A 17653-nucleotide genomic window follows, 5' to 3' on the forward strand; every position below is an offset into this window, starting at 1 on the left:
CTTTTAACAATTCCTATTTCTAACGGACAGGGGCTGCAGCAACCACTGTAGTCCCAGGTACTCCAGAGGCTGAGGCGGGAGGATAGTTTGAGCCCAGGATTGCTAGTCCAGCCTCAGCAATATAGCAAGATCTTATCTCTGAAAAGCAAACAAACAACAACAAAACACCTAAAGATTACATGTTAGTTGATTATTTATTTGGTAAAAGGAATTTAAGGAGGAAAAAAATCCTACATCTAGCAATATATCCTAAGTAAATATTTAAGAATAACAAAGTCAAAAAATCCCAAAATGTTCTACACCAATTCATCTGGAAAAAAAAAAAAAAAAAAAATCCCAAAATGCACGTTTGTAATTTAAAAATTCCCTGAAAAAATCTAAGTCCAGTATAAGAGAACTGTTAAAATATAGTCTATTCCTATAGACTATAATGAACTATTTAAAATTATGTTTTCAAAGAATCTTTGGTAGAATACGAAATATTATATTTAAAAAGCAGGCCGGGCATGGTGGCTTACACCTGTAATCCTAGCACTCTGGGAGGCTGAGGCAGGAGGATAGCTTGAGATCAGGATTTCGAGACCAGCCTGAACAAGAACAAGACCCTGTCTCTACTAAATATAAAAAAATTAGTCAGATGTGGTGGCGAATGCCTGTAGTCTCAGCTACTTGGGAGGCTGAGGCAGGAAGACTGCCTGAGTCCAGGAGTTTGAGGTTGCTGTGAGCTAGGCTAACGCCTGGGCACTCTAGCACAGGGAGGGAGAAAGAGGGGAAGGAAGATAAAAATAAAAACAATTAGCCAGAGGCCTGGGGCCATGGCTCACGCCTGTAATCCTAGCACTCTGGGAGGCAGATTGCTCAAGGTCAGGAGTTCAAAACCAGCCTGAGCAAGAGTGTAGACCCCGTTCTCTACTATAAATAGAAAGAAATTAATTGGCCAACTAATATATATAGAAAAACTTAGCAGGGCATGGTGGCACATGCCTGTAGTCCCAGTTACTCGGGACGCTGAGGCAGAAGGATTGCTTGAGCCTGGGAGTTTGAGGTTGCTGTGAACTAGGCTGATGCCATGGTGCTCACTCTAGCCTGGGCAACATAGTAAGACTGTCTCAAAAAAAAAAAAAAAAATTTAGATTGTAGGCCGAGCGTGGTGGCTCACACCTGTAATCCTAGCACTCTGGGAGGCCAATGCAGGCGGATTGCTTGAGTTCAGGAGTTCAAAACCAGCCTGAGCAAGAGCAAAACCCCATCTCTACTACAAATAGAAAGAAATTAATTGGTCAACTAATATATATAGAAAAATTAGCCGGGCATGGTGGTGCATGCCTGTAGTCCCAGTTACTCGGGACGCTGAGGCAGAAGGATTGCTTGAGCCCGGGAGTTTGAGGTTGCTGTGAACTAGGCTGATGCCATGGCACTCACTCTAGCCTGGGTAACATAGCAAGACTGTCTCAAAAAAAAAAAAAAAAAAAATTAGATTGTAGGCCGAGCGTGGTGGCTCACACCTGTAATCCTAGCACTCTGGGAGGCCAATGCGGGCGGACTGCTTGAGGTCAGGAGTTCAAAACCAGCCTGAGCAAGAGCAAGACCCCATCTCTACTATAAATAGAAAGAAATTAATTGGCCAACTAATATATATAGAAAAATTAGCTGGGCATGGTGGTGCATGCCTGTAGTCCCAGCTACTTGGGAGGCTGAGGCAGAAGGATTGCTTGAGCCCAGGAGTTTGATGTGAGCTAGGCTGACACCACTACACTCACACTAGCCTGGGCAACAAAGCAAGACTCTGTCTCAAAAAAAATAGTAATAAAATAAAATAAAATCAGATTCAGGACAATAATGACTATTCTTAGCATTATTATTTAGCATTATTCTGAATCTAGATCAAAAGAATAAACTGGGAAACAAAAATGAGGGTAATTATTTCAGGAAAAATAGAACTAAAAAAGATTGGAGTTAATGCTCTGATTATACCTAAAATACATAAAACAACCAACTAAAAACCACTTTTAGACTAAATATAAAAATCTACAGAATATATTTTGTTTTAATTAGTATAGCATCCAGATAAAAAGTAATGGTGGATAAAGGAAGATTGTTGCATTCATCACACAAACAAAAACATTAATTACCTATTTCTCTACAATGAAATAGGCAAGAATTATATGTTGGAATAAATCACATGTTAAAACTTTACTGAAATGTAAAATACTGAATAAATGCTGAGGCATAAGGACCTTTTAAAATGTCCCTTAATACCTGACAGCTAGAGTTAAATGACAAGTATTTTATAGTAAGAAAAAATACCATGACCAATGAAATCTCTGAACAATCTCCAAAATTAATTTCAGACAGGAACTTCAACTTCTCCCTACCCAAAACAAATACACACTTTGCTATAGCTGTATCAGTCCCAGTCTTTTCCTTCTCTTACCAAGATTTCATCAAATAGAAACATCAAAAAGGGGGACAAAAGTACCAGGGAAAACCAAAGGATCAGGAACAAATTACTTGGATTTTATTTCAAGACTAAGTCCCTCAGGCCGGGCGCGGTGGCTCACGCCTGTAATCCTAGCACTTTGGGAGGCCGAGGCGGGCGGATTGCTCAAGGTCAGGAGTTCGAAACCAGCCTGAGCGAGACCCCGTCTCTACCAAAAATAGAAAGAAATTAATTGACCAACTAAAAATATATATACAAAAAATTAGCCTGGCATGGTGGCGCATGCCTGTAGTCCCAGCTACTCAGGAGGCTGAGACAGTAGGATCGCTGAGCCCAGGAGACTGAGGTTGCTGTGAGCCAGGCTGATGCCACGGCACTCACTCTAGCCTGGACAACAAAGTGAGACTCTGTCTCAAAAAAAAAAAAAAAAAGAAAAAAAAAAAGACTAAGTCCCTCATCATTATATATAATATTAAAACTGCAGAGACATGCACAACGACAACCATGTGAATACAAAAGAACAGATGTGGCAAATGCAGATACGGCTTTCTCACTGCTGGAAATAGTAAGTGAACAAATAAAAGGGTTTTCTTAGGAACCTACCTCTTCTCTTTTCTTTCAATTACCTATTTATTCAAAAAGGATTTTTAGAGCAAATAACGTGTACAGGACAATAAAACAACTCAAATAGGTCTTTTTGGCAAAGAACTCACAATCAAATATAAGGAGAGTGTCGGATATGAGACATAATAAGAATCAAAGTACCTGGCAAACTAAATATATAAAAGTGGGATAAATGAAGTATTAAGTTTTGTGACTGATTTTCTTTAACCAAAGTTTCCATCATATATTAAGTGATCATTGCCCTTGAAAGATTAAAAAGTTGTCATCATTTAATTTATACTCTGAATAGGCAATCCAAGGTCAAGATAATCTTGAGCATCTGCGGATAGAGGTGGAAGAATCCCAGGAGATAGCTCTGGGTAGAGAAACAGATCAAGAACAGCATATTTCTGTGGCAAGGACACACAACCAACAGAATGCTCTTTATTCTCTCATTTCACCTCCAAAGAGGATGAGCTGAGGAGCAAGAAAAGGGATACGATGCTCTCTCTTACACTTACACACACACAAAACACGTAAAGGATATTATTAATTCCAAGTAACCGCTAGTATAGAACAAAAGTAAATTAGGTGTATCTAAAGTGGAGAATGTCTTAAGTTTCCATTCTAGCTTCTTTGCAACTCATAACCTTATAATCAACTCCAGGTAGAACATTTATTGATTCCAACCAGGAGCAGCATGGTTCTACAAGTTTGCTGCGAATTTAAACTGCTCTATGTCAGTCCCTTGGGCTGATCGTTTAATCTGTTATTTGTAAAATCTGAGTTTTCTCACAAGGCTATGGTGATAGACAACTGATTAACATACATGAAAGATACTTTGATTTAACTGTTCTGCAGTGGGGCTCCAGGTACCAGTTGTTTTTCAAGTTCCCCAGGTGTCTCACCCAGATTTGAAAACCCCTGAACTTTAGCACACTGATTAGAACACAAACACATTTTATCCCTGGGCATCCATGAGGGATTGGCTCCAAGACCTTCAGCAAATACAAAAATTCAAGGATGTTCAAGTCCCTAATCTGCATATAACCTACAAACATCCTTCATATATTATACTTTATTTTATTTTATTTATTTATTTTGAGACAGAGTCTCATTTTGTTGCCCTGGTTAGAGTGAGTGCCGTGGCATCAGCCTAGCTCACAGCAGCCTCAAACTCCTGGGCTCAAGCAATCCTTCTGCCTCAGCCTCCCAAGTAGCTGGGACTATAGGCATGCGGCACCATGCCCGGCTGATTTTTCTATATATATTAGTTGACCAATTTGTTTCTATTTATAGTAGAGACAGGGTCTTGCTCTTGCTCAGGCTGGTTTTGAACTCCTGACCTCGAGCAATCCACCAGCCTCGGCCTCCCAGAGCGCTAGGATTACAGGCGTGAGCCACCGCGCCCAGCCTATTTATTTATTTTTGAGACAGAATCTCGCTTTATTGTCCAGGCTAGAGTGAGTGCCATGGCATCAGCCTAGCTCACAGCAACCTCAAACTCCTGGGCTCAAGCAGTCCTTCTGCCTCAACCTCCCGAGTAGCTGGGACTACAGGTATGTGCCACCATGCCCTGCTAATTTTTTCTACATATATTAGTTGGCCAATTAATTTCTTTCTATTTATAGTAAAGACGGGGTCTCGCTCTTGCTCAGGCTGGTTTCGAACTCTTGACCTTGAGCAATCTGCCGGCCTCGACCTCCCAGAGTGCTAGGATTACAGGTGTGAGCCACCGCACCCAGCCCTTATGTTATACTTTAAATCACCTCTAGATTACTTATAAATACCTAATACAATGTCTGCACATCACTTTATTCATGTGGATTCAACATAGTACTTGGTGTGTGGCAAATTGAAGTTTTGCTTCTGGAATTTTGTGGAATTTTTTTCTGAATATTTTCAATTCTGTTTGTTGAAGCCATGGATATGGAATCCACAGATTTAGAGGGCCTACTGTACATGCTTTTAAAAATCTATTTACTTAATTATAGGTGGCTCATGTCTATAATCCTAGCACTCTTGGGAGGCCAAGGCTGGAGCATTGCTTGAACTCAGGAGTTCGATGTCAGCCTGAGCAAGAGTGAGACCCTATCTCTACTAAAAAGAAAAAGATAAAATAAATAAATAAATATCTATTTAATCATGAAAAATGTAACACTAATAAAATTCATTTCAATTGATATTTCTTTAGTTTTAAGATTAAATATTTGTGGCCAGGCGTGGTGGCTCACGCCTGTAATCCTAGCACTCTGGGAGGCCGAGGCGGGCAGATTTGAGCTCACGAGTTAGAAACCAGCCTGAGCAAGAGCGAGACCCCGTCTCTACTATAAATAGAAAGAAATTAATTGGCTAACTAACATATATATAGAAAAAATTAGCCGGGCATGGTGGCACATGCCTGTAGTCCCAGCTACTTGGGAGGCTGAGGCAGAAGGATTGCTTGAGCCCAGGAGTTTGAGGTTGCTGTGAGCTAGACTGACGCCATGGCACTCACTCTAGCCTGGGCAACAAAGTGAGACTCTGTCTCAAAAAAAAAAAAAGATTAAATATTTTTAAGAAGCTTGCTCACTATATATTTAATCTAATTCTTTTCCTGTGAATTATCTAACTCCTTTAAAACCCTCCTCCTTCATGAAGTCTTCTCAACCAAATGTAGTATCTCTGTCCACTTTGTCCCTTAAATAGCTTGTACCAAACTTGATTATTTTCCACATTCTCATACTATAGTTATGTATCTATTATTCCTTTAGATGACTGAAAGCTACTTGGTAAAAGGGATCATGCCTCTACATCCTATGTAACCCTCAGCTCTAACCAGAGATGAAACAAGGTGAACATTCTGAGAAACATTTTTTCAAATGACTGAATGTTGAAGTATATCTTAAGGAATATATTGGCTTATATAATTAAAAACACCTCACTAGGACTAATTCTTAAAAACACACACACACACACATAACCAACCATATTAAACTGGTTTTAAAATAGAAGTTTCCAAAACACACTAAAAAAAATCTATCATCTTTGCAAGCATAGCATTCCTCATGGAAGGCATACACTTCTCTTTATCTCCATCTACAAAAAGTTGGACAAAACTTGAGTTTCAGCACATCACAGTTCAGAGCTATACTCTTTATGACTGACAGCAATTTCTAGACTAACAAAGTCATTCACTATTATCACCTAATAACAATAGCACTATTCTTTTCCTAGTTTTTTCTCTCTTGGGGTATGGATAAAGGAAATCATTTCCTGAAATGTTTTACTCAGTGTCATTTATGACAGAAACATGGCAACAGGCAATGGGAATGGAAAAACAGACAACAAATGGCACTGGAGCATAGTCTAGAGAGGGAGACAGGTAACTAAGTACTTCGATATGATGCTCTGAGTACAGATTTTACCAATTGTATGGTAAATTTGCCCATTCGTATCTCTGTTCCTCCACATTAAATAGCTTTCTCAGAATTCCTCCTCATCTAACCAAATCCTATCTCTTCAAGGCTAGCTGTAAAACCTTTTCCCTGTGTAGACATCCCAGACCATACAGCCAAAGAGTTTTGCTTCATTTGGACATAGAAATAGTGGTCAAGAGCAAGACCTCTGTGGTCATCAGGCAAATTGGCTATAACATAGTCTCTGCTATGGATTGAATGCTTTGTGTCCCCTCAAAATTCAAACACTAATCTGCAAAGTGATGGAGAATGGATATGGGGTTTGGGGGATGTAATCAGTCTTGAGCTTGGAGCCCTCATGATGGGATTAATGCCTGATAAGAAGGGTCAGAAAGTGCTTGCTTCCATTCCTCCTCTCCCCGCCACCCTGTGAGGTAGCAAGAGGGAGACTATCAGCCAGAGAGAAGGCCCACTCTAGAACCCGTTCATGCTGACACCCTGATCTCAGACTTCCAGACTCTAAAACTGGCAGAAATAAATGTTTGCTGTTTAAACCACCCAGTCTACACTATTCTGTTACAGCAGCCCAAACAGAGTAAGGACAATCTCACTAAGCCTCATTTCTTCAATGGTAACATTGGGATGATAAATATACCTACAGGCTCTCAGGGGTCAGGCAAGGGAGGCAGTCTGACTGCAGGTCCCAAGCCATCACCCTCCGCCAGCCCCTTTAAAAAATAAATGAATGAATGAAAAATAAATAAATGAATAAATGAATTAAATAAAATAAAGAATGTAAAGCACAGTGCTGGCACAGTATGACCCCTAAATATGTGGCAGATAGCCACTCATTTAGCAATCTATTAATGCTCTCTTAAAAGATACCTCAGGTTACTGATATTTTAGAATTGTTATAAATTTTCATTTCCATCTCTTATATCATTATATGTCAGTAAGTGTTAATTATATGATCTGAAGTACAGAAAGAAACCTGTTAAGTCAATAGCTTTCAACCCACAGTAATAAATATATAAACCAACACACACATACATGTAAGTGAACAAAACAAAAACTGGTCAATACCTTCCAAATAGATTTCATAACCCCTTTGGTCATTATCCACAATTTGGAAAATTATATAATATGCTTATAAAGGAACATATCAATGAAAACTGAGACCTCCCCCCAAAAAAAACTCCCAAAGTGGAAAAGCCTTAAGACAATTCTGCCTCTTAAAGTATGAGGGTTTTTTTAAATCTTTCTTTCTTTTTTTTGAGACAGAGTCTTGCTCTGTCACTTGGACTAGGGCTGGGGTGCAATGGCGTCATCATACCTCACTGCAACCTCTAACTCCTAGGCTCGTGCAGATCTTCCTGCCTCAGCCTCCCCAGTAGCTGTTGCATGCGCAACAGCACCTAGCTAATTTTTCTACTCTTTGTAGAGACAGGGTCTCGCTCTTGCTCAGACTAGCCTCGAACTCCTGAGCTCCAGTGATCCGCCTGCCTCAGCCTCCCAGAGTGCTAGGATTACAGGCATGAGCCACCACGTCCAGCCTAAAAATATTTCTAAATTGTTCCTGAATTTGATAAACCTAGCTTTTCTCCCACCATACACAGAATAGGGACCTCCATTTGTTTACAGAAACTTGGCATTTTATTTACTAGGATCTCTGAAAGTAATCTACCTTCCCTCAGAACACAAACCATCCCAACAGAACTCTTCAGGAATCTGCCAAAAACTGGCAACTCTATTTGAAAGCCATTTGAGTAGATATTAAAGAAAAGAATATCCACCTGAAAATATATACACTCACATGCAAAAGATTATATTCATAAAATTTCTTGATCTAAAAATTTCTTCTATTTCATCATTGGCTTAAAAAAGAAAACCACATGAAAATGAAATGAAATACCTACACACAGCCCGAAGATCACTAACACATTCCATTTAGACTGTCTACTACTAGAAGCATTTTTAATAATTCTTAAGCAATCTTCAACTTGTTTGCATTACAATACTATTCTCATACCCATGTCACAGCCGCAAATGGTGTTAGTTTTTTCTTGGAAAGTAAAAACTATTGTATTTTTAATCTCAAAAATTTAGCATCTAGGTTATTATTTTTTAAGAAGGCCAAATTAGCATAAAAAGGTGATGACTACCACTAAAATTTTACAGTTCACCTATCAAAAAATTGTAATAGGCCAGGCGTGGTGGTTCACACCTATAATCCTAGCACTATGGGAGGCTGAGATGGGCGTATCATTTGAGCTCAGGAGTTCGAGACCAGCCTGAGTAAGAGCGAGACCCCATCTCTACCAAAAAAAAAAAAAATAAAGAAATTAACTGGATAACTAAAAATATATAGAAAAAATTACCCGGGCATGGTGGGACATGACTGTAGTCCCAGCTACGTGGGAGGCTGAGGCAGGGGCATCCCTTGAGCCCAGGAGTTTGAGGTTGCTGTGGGCTAGGCTGATGCCATGGCACTCAAGCCTGGGCAACACAGTGAGACTCTGTCTCAAAAAAAAAAAACAATTGAACTACAATCTAAATTTTATTTTTTTTATTTATTTATTTTTTGAGACAGAGTCTCACTCTGTTGCCCAGGCTAGAGTGAGCGCCGTGGCGTCAACCTAGCTCACAGTAACCTCAAACTCCTGGGCTCAAGCAATCCTTCTGGCTCAGCCTCCCAAGTAGCTGGGACTACAGGCATGCACCACTATGCCCGGCTAATTTTTTCTACATATATATTAGTTGGCCAATTAATTTCTTGCTATTTACAGTAGAGACAGGGTCTCGCTCTTGCTCAGGCTGGTTTCGAACTCTTGACCTCGAGCAATCCGCCTGCCTCGGCCTCCCAGGGTGCTAGGATTACAGGCGTGAGCCACCACGCCCGGCCTACAATCTAAATTTTTTTTTTTGAGACAGAGTCTTGCTTTGTTGCCCAGGCTAGAGTGAGTGCCCTAGCTCACAGCAACCTCAAACTCCTGGGCTCAAGCAATCCTACTGCCTCAGCCTCCTGAGTAGCTGGGACTACAGGCATACGCCACCATGTCCGGCTAATTTTTTCTATATATATTAGTTGGCCAATTAATTTCATTCTATTTATAGTAGAGGCTCAGGCTGGTTTCGAACTCCTGACCTAGAGCAATCTGCCTGCCTCAGCCTCCCAGAGTGCTAGGATTACAGGCATGAGCCACCACGCCCGGCCCAATCTAAATTTTATAATACTAAATATTTTACCATAACAATTATAGATTTATTTAAAATGAAAGTCAAACTCCCTGATGCAACAAATATAATTTGCTTTCCTCTCTAATTTACTTTGCTAAACCTCTTTCCCCAAACTCCCTTTGGATTATGAAACATATTTTTCTTTTTCTTAACCAAAATGCTCATTCCTTCCACTTCTTTGGTTAAATATATATACTTTCTTTTGAATCCTGTATTAAAATGGATCTCATCCCAGATTCACTTCCTCCATTTTGACTGTATAAGTAACAATTCCTGGGCCAGGCATGGTAGCTCATGCCCATAATCCATAAGCATTTGGGGAGACTGAGGCAGGAGGATCACTGAGGCCAGTTCAAGACCAGCCTGAGCAAAAGCAAGACCTCATCGCTACAATAAATAGAAAAATTAGCTGGGCATGGTGGCACATATCTGTAGTCCCAGGTACTGTGAAGGCTGAGGCAGGATTATCGCTTGAGCCCAGGAGACTGAGGTAGCAGTGAGCTATGATCAATCACCCCCCACCAAAAAAAAGTAATAATTCCTTATATTTGCAAGATGTTTTCATTTACAAAAAGCATAAAAGTTAATTCTAATATTGGGTACCTATGAATGTATACACCACCATACTAAATGCTGGAGGGGAGAGGGAAGGAGAGGTTAAGTATGGAAGACACTGACCTTAAAATAGCTCACAGTAGAGGAGAGTAGATTTGTATACAAAAATACAAAAGCATGAACAAGGGATCAAGAGAGAGTACACTATAAGGAAAGAAATGCTAGGCGTAAACCAAATACAGAAGCAGAAAATCTCAAGATTCTAATGGTAATATTTATATTAATGGGCTCCTTTTAACATTTGAGTGGACATCTCAAACAATGTAGGAATATTTTTTGTTGCTGTTGTTGATTGCTTGCTGCTGCTTTTTGCCATGTTCTGTTTGCTATTCACATAGAATGAGATTTTGATCTAATTTTTTACCCAGATTTGAATTTTGCATTTAAAAAAGGGGGTAATAGGATTCCCTAGAAGTCAGTGTCATTTAATTAAAAAAAGTTAATTCCTAGTTTCCACCATGAGAAAAAGTTTTAGAAGTTATTCACTTATTTTCTTGAAAATAAGATTCCCCTAAAAACCAGTAAAAATTTGCTTCCACTTCAACTAATAGGTATTTCAAATACAATTTTATTTTACAACACTGCAGCAAGAACACCTGGGAAAACTGTTTTTAAATGACATTCATATCTCAGAAGAACATCAAATGGTCCTGTTCTATTATTTTTTCTAACTGCCTTTCTTAGTGCCTCAATGTAAGGTATTAAAATGCTGAGGGCCAGGCCCAGTGCCTCATACCTGTAATCCTAGCACTCTGGAGTCAGAGGAGGGAGCATCACTGGAGCTCAGGAGTTCAAGACCAGCCTGAGCAAGAGCAAGAACAAGACCTCATCTCTACTAAAAATAGAAAAAATTTAGCCAGGAGTAGTGGTGTATACCTGTAATCCCAGCTACATGGGAGGCTGAGTTAGAAGGATCGCTCAAGTCCAGGAATTTGAAGTTGCAGTGAGCTGTGATGACATCACTACACTCTACCCAGAGCGACAGAGTGAGATTCTGTTTCATAAAAACAAAACAAAACACAAACCGCAATGGATCAGGCTGGGCATGGTGGCTCATGTCTATAATTCCAGCGTAGGGAGGGTAGGCTGAGGGGAGAAGACTGCTTGAGGCCAAGAGTTTGAGACCAATCTGAGCATCATAGCATGGGCTTCTCTACAAATAAAAAATAAAATAAAATAAAAATAAAGCTCTCAGCTAGCATCTGTCACCTGGGGCGAGGGGTCTCAGGGTACTTTTGCCTATTTAATTTCATCTATCCTTAAATAAAGTATGTTCCTTTTTAAAAATTTTGTTCAAGTTTGTTTGTACAGCCTACCAAAAATTGTATGTAAATATATTTCATAACTCCATATCCTATATGGGCATAGCAAGACTCTGTCTCTGCAAACATTTTTTAAAAATCAGCCAGGTGTTTTAGTAAGCACCTGTAGTCCCAGCTACTTGGGAGGCTGAGGTGGGAGGATCGCTTGAGCCCAGGAGTTGGCAGCTGCAGTGAGCTAAGATCACACCACTGCACTGCAGCCTGAGTGACAGAGTAAGACTCTGTCTCAAAACAAATAAAAAAATAAAACGCACTAGTCAGAATGAGATTTTTTTTAAGTAATAGATTTGGAATTCAAGTTTTCTTTCTCCAAATTTCTTGATGGAACTACCATCTTGCCCAGTCTGTCCTAAATAAACAAAAATGTACACTAACAGAGCACACTGGAACTTCCAAAGGGCAGAAATCTTTCACTGACATATACCAAATGCCAAAAATAGTGCCCAACCTATATAAGGTACTTTAAAAAATGTATTCCAAGATTGATTTTTGCCTCTAGTACTTTGCATTAACCTATAACTATGCATTAACCTATAAGCCTCAGTGTCTTCATGTTTAAAATGGAGATAACTCAAAAGAGTACTTATTACCCCATGATTGAGTCTAAGTCTCCAAAGCTAAGAGGTGGAAATGAAAGATGTCATAATATGAAAATGTTTATTAATGAGGTTTGATTGTAGTAAACCTTAGACAAAACAATGGAAATGGAGTAGAATCTCAGAAGTGAAATCACAAATTTTGCAAAGGAGAACTTCATGAGGCTGCTCAAAGTGATAATAGATTATTAATATCTTTTAAGTTTTATTCTAGTATTGGTGTTGCTTTTTTAAAAAATTCCTATCCCCATAGAGATACATACTGGAAATATTTGAGCAAAGTTATATGCTTCAAAAATAATGGGAAAGGGGGTGATGGAAGGAACATTATTGGCCATGAGCTGATTAACAGCTGAAGATGGGTGATGAGATTCATTATATTATTCTGTCTTCTTTTGCATGTTTAATATTCTCTATAATAAAAAAATATTTAAAGAAAAAAAAATCAGAGGTCCCTGGAAAACAGTAAGGGCCTCAAATATTTTTGAAAGAAACACATATACATTTCACAGTGTCAAGAAAAATCAAGTGTATACACATGTGGAGACAGAGGGTATATGGAAACTCCCTATACTTTCCATTCAATTTTGCCATGAACCTAAAACAGCTCTAAGAAATAAAGTTGATTAATTTTTTAAAAATGAAGGATATTTCTATCCTACTATGCTATTATATTATACAACTTTGTTAAAAAATATATTCATATTCCCCAAAATCACTTGTTTTCTTTACTATGAAAAATCAACTCTCTCATTACAAAGAAATTTTGGTTCCCATTTTAAGTGTAATTACTTAATAACAAAGACAAACTTCTTTCACCACTTTCACTGATAAAGTGTAGTAATTTGTCAAGATTTGATGATTCTTTTACAAATAAAAAACACTTAAGTTTATTGTATACTTGAATTTCAGTTCTCAAACATTAGATACTCTTAAGTATCTCATGTTAATAGACAACTGAGATTCGACAGTTACCATTTCTACTTCCTTCCCCAACACAGAGATATGAATTTGTATGGTCCTGTAGTCACGTATTACTTTCCACAAGAGAAGGTTAGTGTGTTTGATAACTGTACCTTGACTAAACTTAACTTTCTGGTGGTTATATAATCTAATTAAATAGATTATGTGATTTCAACTAGGATAATCTATCCAGGAAGGCTATACAATGTTCTTTTTTTTTTTTTGAAACATTATCTGACTCAGTTGTCTGGGCTTGAGTGCCATAGAGTCAGCCTAGCTCATAGCAACCTCAAACTCCTGGGATCAAGCGATCCTACTGCCTCAACCTCCCAGATAGCTGGGACTATAGGCACTTGCCACCATAGCCCGCTAATTTTTTCTATTTTTTTATTTTTAGTAGAGACGGGGTCTTGTTCTTGCCCAGGCTGGTCTCTAACTCCTGAGCTCAAGCAATCCTCCTGCCTCCCAGAGTGCCAGGATTACAGAGGTGAGCCACCACGCCCAGACAGTATTTTTAACAATAATTAAACAACTGCACTTTCATTCTAAAGGGAACCACATTTTAACTAGCAAATGAAATGATTCCACAGCATTATATTATACATTATATTAGTCATTTAATCATAAAGCAATACTGAATATAACATGTCACTATAACAAACAAGAGATCTAAATTTGCTTCCTATTACAACAAACCCACATAATTTACTAAAATCCAAATTCTCAGCCGGGCGCGGTGGCTCACGTCTGTAATCCTAGCCTGTAATCCTAGCACTCTGGGAGGCCAAGGCGAGTGGATTGCTTGAGGTCAGGAGTTCGAAACCAGCCTGAGCAAGAGTGAGACCCTGTCTCTACTATAAATAGAAAGAAATTAATTGGCCAACTAAAAAATATATATAGAAAATATTAGCCGGGCATGGTGGCACATGCCTGTAGTCCCAGCTACTTGGGAGGCTGAGGAAGAAGGATCACTTGAGCCCAGGAGTTTGAGGTTGCTGTGAGCCAGGCTGACGCCACGGCACTCACTCTAGCCTGGGCAACAAAGTGAGACACTGTCTCAAAAATAAAATAAAATAAAATAAAATAAAATAAAATAAAATAAAATAAAATAAAATAAAATCCAAATTCTGTTTAAAAAAGAAAGAAGTGATCATGGATGGGATAAGCTTGTAGAAAACAGTAGCTCATTCATTTATTCTCCATCTTCTTCCCTTCTCTTCCTCCAGAAAGTTTTTAAAAGGGCCCTTAAGGTAAGGACCATCCAGTCCAGTGATTTTTCAAACAGTATATGTTTTAGAACCCTGAGCAGGCTTCAGGGGTTCTATTGTCAATGTATTAAAAAGGGAGGAAAAAAAATCAGTAGAGTTTTAATCTGCCTGAGGAATCCAACCTTGTGTTTAAGTTTTCTTTTTATACAATACTCCACTACCAAATTTTGAGTTTGAAAAACCAACAGTCTAAACTCTTGCCTTCCAAAGGAGGATTCTAAAGTGAAGAGAGGGTAAATAGAACCAAGATGATAATGTTGGTGACAAAGCCAGATACAGAAAACAGAGGTGTTTTAACTAGCCCTCACTGCCTCTCATGAAAAGACCGAAAGAACAAGAGAGTAAAAGCAAGTTTTAAGACTACCTTTTTTCATCTCCTTTCATTCTCTACATGGGCGATATAAGTTATCTGACAATATTTCACTTACAGTGTCCATGAGATCTCAGGTGTCTTTATTGCCATTTTCCAAAGATCACTAATTTGTTCCTATTTTCTCTAATTTGTTTCCTACCTTCTTAAAAATGTGCCCTATGATATATTACATCACACAATCTCTCTTGATCAGGCAGTTCTGATATTGTAAACCATACAAGAGAGCCTGTATTATATCACAGGGCCAATTTTTAAAATACACAGAAATAAATATTTCTTCAGAGATGCTAAACAGACCTGTAAGTATAGAAATGGATTGAAACTAATAAAATGAAGTAAAAAGTCAAAGGGGGAGCCAAATGTAGAGCCTGAGACCAGAATGTGGTCCCAAATATACCTGTGATGCCCAGATTAGGGATGTACACTTCGGTCAGGGCTACAGTCCCCATGTGTTTGAACAGTATTTACATTCTCATCTTCTTTAGGAATGTACCTGACCTATGCAACTATTTCCAGTACTTTACAAACTACTCAACAGTCCCTACAGAAAGATACAAACTGGTTTATGTAAAGCTCTACAGGATTAAAAAAACAAACAAACAAACAAGAACCCTAGATTACCACAGGAGGAATGGTTCTCAGGAAATTATTTAGATCAACTCCCTCATTTTACTCACAAGAATCCTGAAACACATGATTAACTTTCCCACAGCCACAGAGCTAGTGGGATTTTATTTTCATTACTACTTCATTCTTCTACGAAGTACTAAATACGATCACTACTCAGCTAGCGTCACACATTTTGGCATTATTTAGATGTTCACTTATGCAACACACAAGGCTTAAAAAACAGCAAGCACTCTATAAACAGGTCACCTTAACATGACTTAGGAGAAAAAAACATGCCCAAGATCACAACATATCCCACCAGTTCAAAATGTTTCATAGTACAATCCCAAGAGCTGTTTTCCAGCATTTAACCACCATTTCAAAATAAAGTTCTATCAGATAGCACTTCTTGCTGGTAATTTACATAAAAATGGTTATAGGTTCATAGGTATTAAGCCATTTAGAGCAATCCCCTAAACGTCAAGCACTTTTCCCACAGTATTTTCAGCCCTTTCTAGGTAGGAACTACTTTTATGTAATAAGCCAAAACAATAACAAACCTCTGGGTGCAAATTTACTAAAACTGACAATAAATATTCCAGAAAACAATGCTTAACTATGCTATAAATTGTACACCTAAAAGAAGTTGTTTGTGTCCCCAAAAATGGTATTCTCTGGCAGTCTAAACCTTGTGATGAAAATGGGAAATTACTAGAATAGACAAAATAACTTTATTTTTACTGTGCCCAAGTAACACAAAAACCTAGAAGGCTACTTGAAAAAGCATTTTAATTTTAATCATTTATAAAATATTCTTCTGTTTTGACTAAAAGTGGTTCTTCTCCCTGTTGCATTGCTTTCCCCACCAATTCTCTTAAGGACTGTAACATAACAAACTTCTTACTCTAGTCAAGAGGAGGGCTGTTAACCTTGACATTGTATGGTCACTCTTTGAAGAGGACAAATTAAGTGCTTTAGTTTTGCTTCTTTTTAACTAAAAAGGTAATTAGTCCCACCATCCACCCCAAGAGATGAGAAATTTGTCAGAGGCCCCTAATAAGTGGCAGATAAGAATCATCCTGTGAGGGAATATAGACAAGACTATTGCATTATAAAACCCTGAGTCATCACCCAGTTCACTCAGCAGATTTGGGTAAACACTGAATAAGTAACTTACATCTTGTGTTTTCACTCATTCATACCGACATGCATGAACATACAATGTTACCAGACTTTATGTACAGTTAACCAAACAAGATACAGCAAAATTCTTTTTAAACAAGTTCTTCTGACATAGGGAAGATGCCCATCTAGCAAATAAAGTGTCTAATCTTTTTTCCCCCGACTGTATTTTCACTCGGGTTTTTCCCCCCCTAATTTCGGTAACACTATAATTTGCAGCTAGTTTATAAAGAACAAGGCTCCTGAAACTGAGGTAGGTAATCTATGTTCATCTGAGCCACTCAAAAATTAGCACAAGAGTAATACTACCAACGCCCAGGACAACCGGGCAGAGCTCTTTCCTAGTTTCCTTAGCATCGTAAAGATCTCTCCAAAAGAAATGTCACAACAGAAGCAACACACACTTTCTTCGGGTTCTAAAACATTCTCAACAATAACGTCTAATCTACAGCCCAAGAGTACGCTGAGGGCTGACTTTAAACCAACCTTTTCAAACAAATCCACAAAGACTGAGCAGCGGCCCCCACTCCCCCCAAAAAAGCAGAACCCAGAAGCTTCTCTACGGCCTCCTTTCCCATTCAGAAAGTTACTAAACGCCAAACGAGACGTAAAGGAACGGGGATAGCAGGGGAAGAAAGAACCGGAGGAAGCACGGAGAGAAGTAGAGAAGTCATGAGTTCCTTCTCCCAAAAACGAATCCTCTCTGCCCCGCCTCCCCACGCGCAAAGGAAGACCTGTGGGAACGGCTCATCCCTCTCCCTCGGGGCCCCTCCGGCTCCCCAGGGCCCCGCAGGTCGGAAGACGACAACAGCCCGAACTCGAGGGGAGAAGCAGCCGGGGAGGACGTACTCGGCTGGTAAAGACCCGGCAGGTCCCGTAGGAAAGTGGCAAGGACGAGGCGGGAGTGCCTCACAGGCTTCTGTCAAGACCCTGGGACCACTGCACGGGGACATCCCGCAGCCAGGACAGAACTGAGGATCCAGCCGTCCTGACAAAAAGCCGCCCCCGCCCCGACGCCCTCCCACTGAGCCCTCGCCCCCGACCCGG

General features: G+C 39.3%; 1 protein-coding gene across 2 annotated transcripts in view; it reads right to left on the bottom strand.

Annotated features, from left to right (window-relative positions):
* PSME4 (proteasome activator subunit 4) overlaps positions 1–17653 on the bottom strand; it is a 109440-nt gene that overhangs the window by 91313 nt on the left and 474 nt on the right. The gene's annotated exons all lie outside the window — the stretch shown is intronic.

The sequence above is a fragment of the Microcebus murinus genome, chromosome 3 (assembly GCF_040939455.1).
Source record: "Microcebus murinus isolate Inina chromosome 3, M.murinus_Inina_mat1.0, whole genome shotgun sequence".
In the NCBI taxonomy this organism is placed as follows: domain Eukaryota; kingdom Metazoa; phylum Chordata; class Mammalia; order Primates; family Cheirogaleidae; genus Microcebus; species Microcebus murinus.